The sequence below is a fragment of the Pelmatolapia mariae genome, linkage group LG9 (assembly GCF_036321145.2).
Source record: "Pelmatolapia mariae isolate MD_Pm_ZW linkage group LG9, Pm_UMD_F_2, whole genome shotgun sequence".
NCBI lineage: Eukaryota > Metazoa > Chordata > Actinopteri > Cichliformes > Cichlidae > Pelmatolapia > Pelmatolapia mariae.
This window is the reverse complement of record NC_086235.1, coordinates 6800176-6809320: the sequence shown is the minus strand read 5'-3', so window position 1 is coordinate 6809320 and position 9145 is coordinate 6800176.

Below are 9145 nucleotides of genomic sequence, written 5' to 3'. Positions count from 1 at the left end.
GGACAATATTGACGATCTGACAGGCTGTGTAACAGATTATATCAACTTCTGTGTGGACACTGTGGTCCACAAAAAAAACATTCTGTGCTTCCCCAACAATAAACCCTGGGTTACCAAAGACATCAAAGCAACCCTGAACAAGAAAAAAAGAGCTTTCAGAAATGGTGACAAAGATCAGCTGAAACTGGTGCAGAAGGAGCTGAAAGCCAAGATTGCAGAGGGTAAAGAGTCCTACAGACGGAGGCTGGAAAACAAACTGCAGGAAAACAAAACCAGGGAGGTGTGGAACGGAATGCGGGCTATCACTGGCCTGAGACAAAAGAGAGGTGTTGGGATGGATGGGGACGTCGAAAGTGCTAACAACCTTAATCTGCACTTCAACAGGTTTGACTGCCCTGCGTCTCCTGTCTCCACACCCAGCTCTTCCCATCTTCTCCTTTCGCCTCCCCCCTCTCCTGCCCTCTCAGACTGTCTCACCCTGTCCCTCTCAGCAGATGACATCAAAAAAGAATTGGGCAGACTCCACTCCAGCAAAGCTGCTGGCCCTGATGGTGTCAGTCCCAGGGCCCTCAGGTGCTGTGCTTCCCAGCTGTCTGGAGTTCTACAACGGATCTTCAACATGAGCCTGGAAATGCAGAGAGTCCCATCACTCTGGAAGACATCCTGCGTGGTTCCTGTCCCTAAAAAGATCAACCCGTCGACCCCCAGTGACTACAGGCCAGTGACTCTGACCTCACATGTCATTAAGACGCTGGAGAGACTCATCCTGAAACATCTGCGTCTGCTGGTGGAGCCTTGGCTGGACCCCCTGCAGTTTGCTTATCAACCTCGTATCGGCGTGGAGGATGCCATCATCTACCTGCTGGACCAGGCTTATTCTCACCTGGACATTGTTGGGAGCACTGTGAGGGTCATGTTCTTTGACTTCTCCAGTGCTTTTAACACGATCAGACCATCACTGCTGGGGAATAAGCTCATGGAAATGCAGTTGGACGCCCCACTGGTTGGTTGGATTACGGACTATTTAACAAGTCGACTACAGCATGTCCGACTGAAGAGCTGCTGCTCAGATAACATCCTGAGCAGCACGGGGGCGCCGCAGGGGACGGTCCTATCACCCTTCCTCTTCACTCTCTACACATCTGACTTCAGATACAAGTCACAGTCATGTCATCTGCAGAAATTCTCGGATGACTCTGCCATTGTGGGCTGTATCAGGGATGGACAGGAGGAGGAGTACAGGAGTGTGGTGGACAGCTTTGTCGAGTGGTGTGAGCTAAACCACCTACAACTTAACATCACAAAGACAAAGGAACTGATTATGGACTTTAGGAAGCAGGCTCCTCCTCCTACCCCTGTCACCATCAGAGGGGCTGATGTGGAGATCGTTGAGGACTACCGGTACCTGGGGGTACACTTGGACTGTAAACTGGACTGGACCAAGAACACCAATGCTATCTTCCAAAAAGGGCAGAGTCGGCTTTTCCTACTGAGGCGGCTCAGGTCCTTCAATGTTGGTAGGAAAATGTTGACCATGTTCTATCACTCGGTGTTGGAGAGCGTCGTGTTCTTTGCAGCTGTGTGCTGGGGAAGTGGGGTGAAGACAGCGGATGCCAACAGGCTGAACAAACTGATTAGAAAGGCTGGTTCTGTCCTGGGTGTCAGACTTGAGAACCTGGAGGAGGTGTCTGAAAGGAGAATGCCAAAAAAGCTTGTTTCTATCATGTACAACCGCTCCCACCCCATGCACGCCCCCATGATGGACCATCAGAGCAAACGCAGCAAAAGATTCATTGCCCCGAAGTGCAGAACTGACCGCCACAGTAAATCCTTTGTACCGGTGGCTATAAGACTGTTTAACTCTTCCTCACTCTGTAGGTGATTCTCCTGAGACGATTACCAATGTTATTCTGTTCCCTCCCAGACCGTGCAATATTACCCAAGAGTACTTATTGAATATTTGTTTCTTCCCCCCATCATACTCCCTTTATTCTATTGCACAATACTTTGTCACTTTCTAGAATCGCCTGCACTGATAGTTATTTATTCACCAGGATACAGTTATCTATATTACTTCGTTAGAGTTATCCGATACTATGTCCTGCACTATCCTACTGTATATACTGTACACTACGATTCTTATTGTATATATTGTATATCTTATATCTTATTCATCTGTTCCTCTGTCTCTCCTGCTGCTTTGAGCATGTACATGACAAAAGAATTTCCCTCGGGATAAATAAAATTGTTCTTATTCTTATTCTTATTCTTATATTTAGCAAAAATGTGCCATTTCTTCACTCAGTGAAGTGATGGTTAAGCTTCAGTAGCAGTTTGCTCTCAAGGTTCTTGCTGTGAAGCTGTAACTGTTTAGCAGTGAACAGGAGTCCTGCATGACTAAGAAGTCCTTCACAGGCCTCAGATGTAGGAAGAGCTGTATTTATTTTGATCAACAGCTTCTTGATGCGAAGATGCAATAGATCCACACCTCCAGTGAATGGACATGAAATGTACCTCACCAGCTCCCCTGCTTCTGGCTTTCCTGACCCCATGGATCCATCATCTTAGTCGGTTAGGCTGCTGTTTGCGCTGGCCTCATCCAGCTCTGTGTCTAGGTGATGTCTGATGAAGTTGAGACCTGTGGAAAGATGTAAGGTTTTTTGAAAGAATTAGGTCTGGTCATTATAAAGCTCTATACACTGCCAAGCTGCGGATGTTTGGCAAGAAGATTTGATCACACTGGAGATGTTTTTTACTAACTCCTGTTGAAAAACAAAATCAGAACGCGTGCAAGGCTAAGCAGTGCTAGCCAATAGATCCTCTATGCACCATTTGGCTGTTACTCTGGGGAAAGACGAGAAAGACAGTGATGAAAGCCGTGACTGGAACTGCAATGTAGCCTCTAATCTCAGTTGTACGTTCGTGCAATATAATATTTATATTGTACGAACATGATAATTATGTATATTGTAATAACATGATATTATATAGTTCAAAGGTGAAAGGTATATTGTACCTACATGATAGTATATTGTACAAACATAAAAAGTATATTGTTAAAAATATATGCTTTTCACGTTATAACGTGATATAGCTCAATTTTTCTTTTGCCTGGGTGGCAAAAGAAAAATTGCCACCCAAATTCAATAGACCCTGTGCACGAGAAAATGCTAAGTTCCTGGTTTGAGACCGGATGTGGGGTTGTACATTTCCGGTAGCTTTACTTTGCGGTCAATAGCTACTGCGAAGATATACTCCAAAATCATGTCCAAAACTCGAGAGCAGAAGGTGGGAACACTCACCACTGTTGTGTCACAAAAAATCTAAAGATCAATTTTGAAGTTTAAAGTGTTTAGATCGATCAGTTGTTTACATCACTCAACACAAGCAGAACTGCATCACTGCATGCAGAAGACACATCGTCCACATTCAGAAGCACATCTCTGTATAGTGACAGTTATTATGATTTAAACAGGCAAATATTCAACATTCAAACTACAGGTGAAGAATAGTCAAACGAGATGTTTCCCCATTATGTCGATATCAGCCAGTCAAGTACACACCCACACATCATGTTAACAAACCGTGAAAAAAGCTGCACAAAAAATGAACGATTGCTGGTAAGGGTTTCTATACATTAGTATTTACGAAGGGTATGTTGTGACTTACCTTCAAAATTACAGTGGTCCCTCACTATAACGCGGTTCACCTTTCACCTCGCTGTTTCGCAGATTTTTTAGTGCAAGTTTGCATGCTTTTTTTTTCTTTTTTTTTCTTTACATCACATTGTGTCCTGTATCCTGATTGCTGCAGACGATCACCTCCGTGTCTCCACCAGCTCCTGGGATTGTCCCATGGATAACAGCAGGGTCCTTATGTGGATCAAGGACTTGAAAAGCTTGGGCTTGGGCCTGCCACACTGTAGCGGCCACAGCTTCAAACTGGTCATGTGACTGCATGGTCATATCTGATTAGTAAAAAAGTCACCAGAAACTCCACTGGCGGCATATTATCTAATGTGTTAAACTAATTATTTTTTTAAAAGTAACGAGTCTAATTTTGCAAATGTAGCGAAGTAAAAGTACCGTTTCTTCTTCACAAATATACTCAAATAAAAGTAAAAAGTATCGCGCCAAAAAGGTACTTTAAAAGTACTTTTAAAGTATAGGCTAAGTTTTCACCCACTAGAGGGTGCTAATGTACCTCATCATGTTTAGGTAGCGATGCAACGATTTCACTGTTATATGTTATGTAAGTTAAAGATAATTACTTTATGATTAATGAATAAGTCAAAAGGTTAAAGGTAACACACTGTTTGAATTTGTTAAGAAATAGAGAGATATTTTTAATGCGTATCTGCTCGTTAGATTGTTTTATGAGAGGCCCAGACTTGACTAGGTCACAGGCCGACCAGAAACTGCCCCCCACCAGGGGGATTAATAAAGTTTTATTTTATCTAATCTAATCTAATAACTTTAATCTCAGCCACGAACACACCTTCGTTGACTCACGAACAAATAAAACACTGAAAAAAGCCCAACAATAACATTTTTAGGTTGTCTAAGTGACTTATATATTACGTTTTAACCTGAGTAGCAAAAGTCCACGGTGATCTGAAAATGATGTACCGGGAGTTGTGCCGTTCTCGGCGGTTTCAGTGACCCTCAAGCTCCCGACTAGCTATCGAGCTGGTGGGTAGCTGACGTCTCCGAAAACGTTAAAGCACTTTTGCAAAAATGCGATATCTTGATAAACCGAGCAGATATTTGATGTTTACACAGCTACTTTCTCGCCTGAAAAAATGTTAAAAGTTTGTTTTGTGACTAGGAAAGATTAGTAAGAGTAATTTTAAAACTTAGTAGCGGCCGCCATTGTTGGAAACTGGAGTTTGGCTGGGCCGCGCTATGAATTCTGGGATATGGTAGGCCACGAAGGACACACCCGACCCATCCTTCAAATTCGGGGAAAAGGAGGACGCATTTGTCGGCTGCATTCGGAGGAGTTCGAATTTGGACAGCCTTCGGCACGTCACTGTGACGTAATCGGTCTACAAATGCGGCCTCAGGAGGATGCAGCCCATGAATTTGGACACGACATAAGTTTAGACAGGTTGCCCTGGCAACAGACCTTAGAAAGGGGAAGTTATTGCAAGCTGCACAGGAAGTTTTAGTGCACAGGCATATTAATAAATCAGACACAGAAAAGAGGAACTGAATAGAAGGAGTTTCGTTTGTAATGGAACTGTGTGTGACGTGTGTGACGTCTGAAGTACAGAAATAACACCATATAAGACACATGTTGAGATTCTAATGTTAGAGATCCTGCACCTGGCATTTGGGCTGTGCAGGGGTCTCTCTCTTCCGGAAGATGATTGAATAAAAAGAAATATAAATATTTTAACAAACTATGAGTCATTTTTTTCTGTTCTATCATGGGGACAAAAGAATCGGGGTTAATAATTTACTAATAGTCTTTTATTCTGTATGTTTTAGCTCTTACAGTGTGTTCACATACTCGGCTGTTTAATAAAAGGATTGTAAATGGCTTGTATTTGTATAGCGCTTTAATAGTCCCTAAGGACCCCAAAGCGCTTTACACAACCAGTCATCCACCCATTCACACACACATTTACACACTGGTGATGGCAAGCTACATTGTAGCCACAGCCACCCTGGGGCGCACTGACAGAGGCGAGGCTGCCGAACACTGGCGCCACCGGGCCCTCTGACCACCACCATTGTGAACAATCAGTTTGAGAGACCATCTTTTCAACCGGGGATGCTACAGGCAGTGCACTACAGGCATAAATCTAGACCCCTAGATAAAACATTACGGCATTATAGCAGTGACAACTCCTCCACAGTAGCAGGTGGGATTTTTCTTTTTTGAGGACGGCTCCTTTTACCTTTCAATACGGATGGTCTGTTTATGTTTTGATTAAGAGCCTTTTTTTGGGCAGCTGAAGAGGAGAAGTCTATCTTATGGCCAACCTCTGGCTGTATCTTGGTCATATTACCAGGCAAAACCCAGTATGCAGGTTCATCTGTAACAGTCCTTGTGCCACTTTATCATAAATATAACAAAGTGTTTAGAAAGTTAGCACATACATGTAATTTTTCATTTTTTTATGTATCCATCTATAGAACGCTGCATGTTATAGTCTAAATCTGCCTGTTCTCTCTCAGAGACCTGCCTGCAGAAAATGAACCTAAAGCATGTAATGCAAGGATGTAATCATTTTCAAGATGGAGAAAACATAAAGTGACAATTGCAAATCACTTAATATGAGTTTCTCAAAATGGGCTCATTGAGTGCAGCACGGATAGGATCTTGGAGAATCGCACGGCTGCAGTGAATACTCAGAACAAGACCTCTGAGTGCAAACTGAATCACATCTTGGGAAGCGCACTGCGGTCGTGAGTTCTCAGAATCTGCTCTTTGAGCACAAGAATGACAACATCACGGAGTGTAGGTTTGATAACATCATGGAGAAGCTCACGGCTCTCCAACGGGAGATTGAGAGACCAGTGTTGGACTGTTAGAACAGCTCTGAAATTCATATGAGTTGTTCGCACTAAAGTAAAAACCACCATCACTTCATGCGGAGACCCCTTCGGCTCCAGCTGCGGTTTCAAGGCTGGAGTGCAGAGGTGTTTTTTTCTGTTCTCAAACTGATCTCCCTGTTGGAGCTCAGTCTGGGGGGAGTAATTTTTTTGTCCTTATCTTTCCTCATGGTGTGCTTTTCCATGTTATACCTCTCTGACCTGTCTTCCCCATTTGATGTTTGTGTAATGTATGTATGGTCGGAAGGGTAAGACTGCGCTGGCACGGCTGGCAGCCTTAACCCAATTTCCCTTGGGATGAATAAAGTACGATCAATCAATCAATCAATCAATGATAAGGAGATTCTGCAGGACATTAATCAATGTATAAAATTAAAATAAAATGTATTTTTAGTGACACAGGATACAAATATGGAAGCAAGATCTATAATTAGAATTATTTATAAGAAATATGAATAAATAATTGCAATTTCTTTAACCATAGAGAATAACTAAATCTTTCAGGACAATGTCACATCAATGGACTGAACTCACTATGTTATCCCTCTAACAGAGCCTCTACATGTTCTCACTGTAATTTCCCCCTCATAAATGAATTCATGCTGCACTAATTGTTCTAATTGAACTAAATGTTCAGGGGAAAATCAAACGCATTTCACTCGCAGTACTCGAGCTGACTCACCTTTGTTTGAATGACGACTTGTACGCGCTGACTCCACAGACAAGGTACGAAAATATGTCAGGCTACATCAACAGCGGTAGGTCTTCAGGGTTTCTACTCCACGGCCGTATTTCATACGGGTCCACATTTCCAATGGACGCTATTTTCTGCAAGTACCACCACTTCGCCTCTGGACGCAATCGGTCTCTATACAGTCCATTCTCTTTTGAGCTGCTTTTAAGCATCTTTCTTGTAGTCGTCGTTCCAACACAGTGTGTTTGTTTTGATTCGTAGACCCCGAAAATGCCGCCGCGCTCCCACAATGCATTGCGGCGTGATGTCAACTCCAAAGCCCTATTAGCAGCTACAAAGGCAATCAAGCATTCAACGTGTAAACAGTGGGCTTTCTAACACTGATGGTTCAGTAAGGTCATCTCCTGGTTTCATCCTCATGTTTCCCTCTCACCACATATCCAAGCCGATATCATGACCAGCAGCTTTTACAGCAGTGGCTCCAGCAAACATCAGATATTAGATGGTAATATTAAATACATTCTAACAACAGCTGATCAAGCTTAAATGTGCTGCTGAGACGATTCTGTTTTTTACAGGACGGAAATGTTGAGACTCTTCCTCCTCATTCAAGGCCACGCGCGTAAAGATTGGTGACTTTTGCCTAACCAGGGTGAAGGGACACTTTCTCTCGGCTAAACGTGGAACACACACGCACACAAACTCACACACGTACACATACGCATGTACACTGACACAGACCTACACTCATCCCGAATCCCACGCCCCCTCCAAACACCTTCAAAGCTTATGTCTTCTGTGTTGTGAGATGTGATGATTCATGTGCTATGTATCTCCCTGTTGGAGCTCAGTCTGGAGGGAGTTCTTTTTTTCCTCCTCGTTTTTCCTCATGTTGTGCATTTTCCATTGTTTCGGTTCGGGTTGCTGCTCGTGCGGCCGACTGGCTAGTGCCTAACCTGACCTGTCTCTCCAATGTGATGTTTGTGTATTGTTATGGTCGGCAAGGTATCATCTATCTTAATTGGCCCTTGGGGATAAATAAAGTCTCTCTGACTCCTGCTTGTATATTTCTGACAACATCTTAGTGGTGTGGCAGCTGTTGATTGAGCCAGTCCTGCAAACCCTGTGGATGGATGATGCAGTGGACAGTGGGAGGAAGCATCCTAAAGCTCTCTTTGCAGACCACCCTGTGTGATTTTCCACTCGCCGACCAGAAAAGACAAATCCCAACTCTCAGTCCCATCCACGTCTGGTCTTGCTTCGTCAGATTCAACAACACATCCAGACACTTCCTGTGATCTATTACAGTTGTTAAAGAAACAGTCCAGGAACAGGTTAATCCTGTGTGAACAACTGTAAATATTGTTTTCTCCAAGGAGGTGACTTTCCCCTAAGGGCCATCTTCTCCAGAATTGTCCAGATCACACACAAAAATAAGAGAGGAGAGAAAACCATGGCAACTCTGTAAATCCCTAAATCCATCTACAATCTGGACATCACAGGTTCTGTACAGCATGAGGGTTAAAAAAAAAAAAAAAAAAAAACATACGCATATAAATATAATGTGTAAATTGATTTATTTTTGTACCTCCATGCAACAGTGGCCGGATTCTTCACCCCAGTGAAGAGGTGAGGTGGTCCCTACAACATATCATAAAAAAGTTAATTTGAAAAAATCAAAAAAAGCTGTATGTAAGCGCCAATACATGAAAAACCACGGGACCCACCATACAAGCTAGTTTACGGGCACTTTTTTTTTTAACAAAGATTATATTAATTAAAAAATAACCATATGCAAATGCCCAAAGCCTGACAACACAACCACTACAAAAATTTAACTTTTGTACGACCAGATTTTCATATACTTCATTTAAAAGGTTATTCCTCT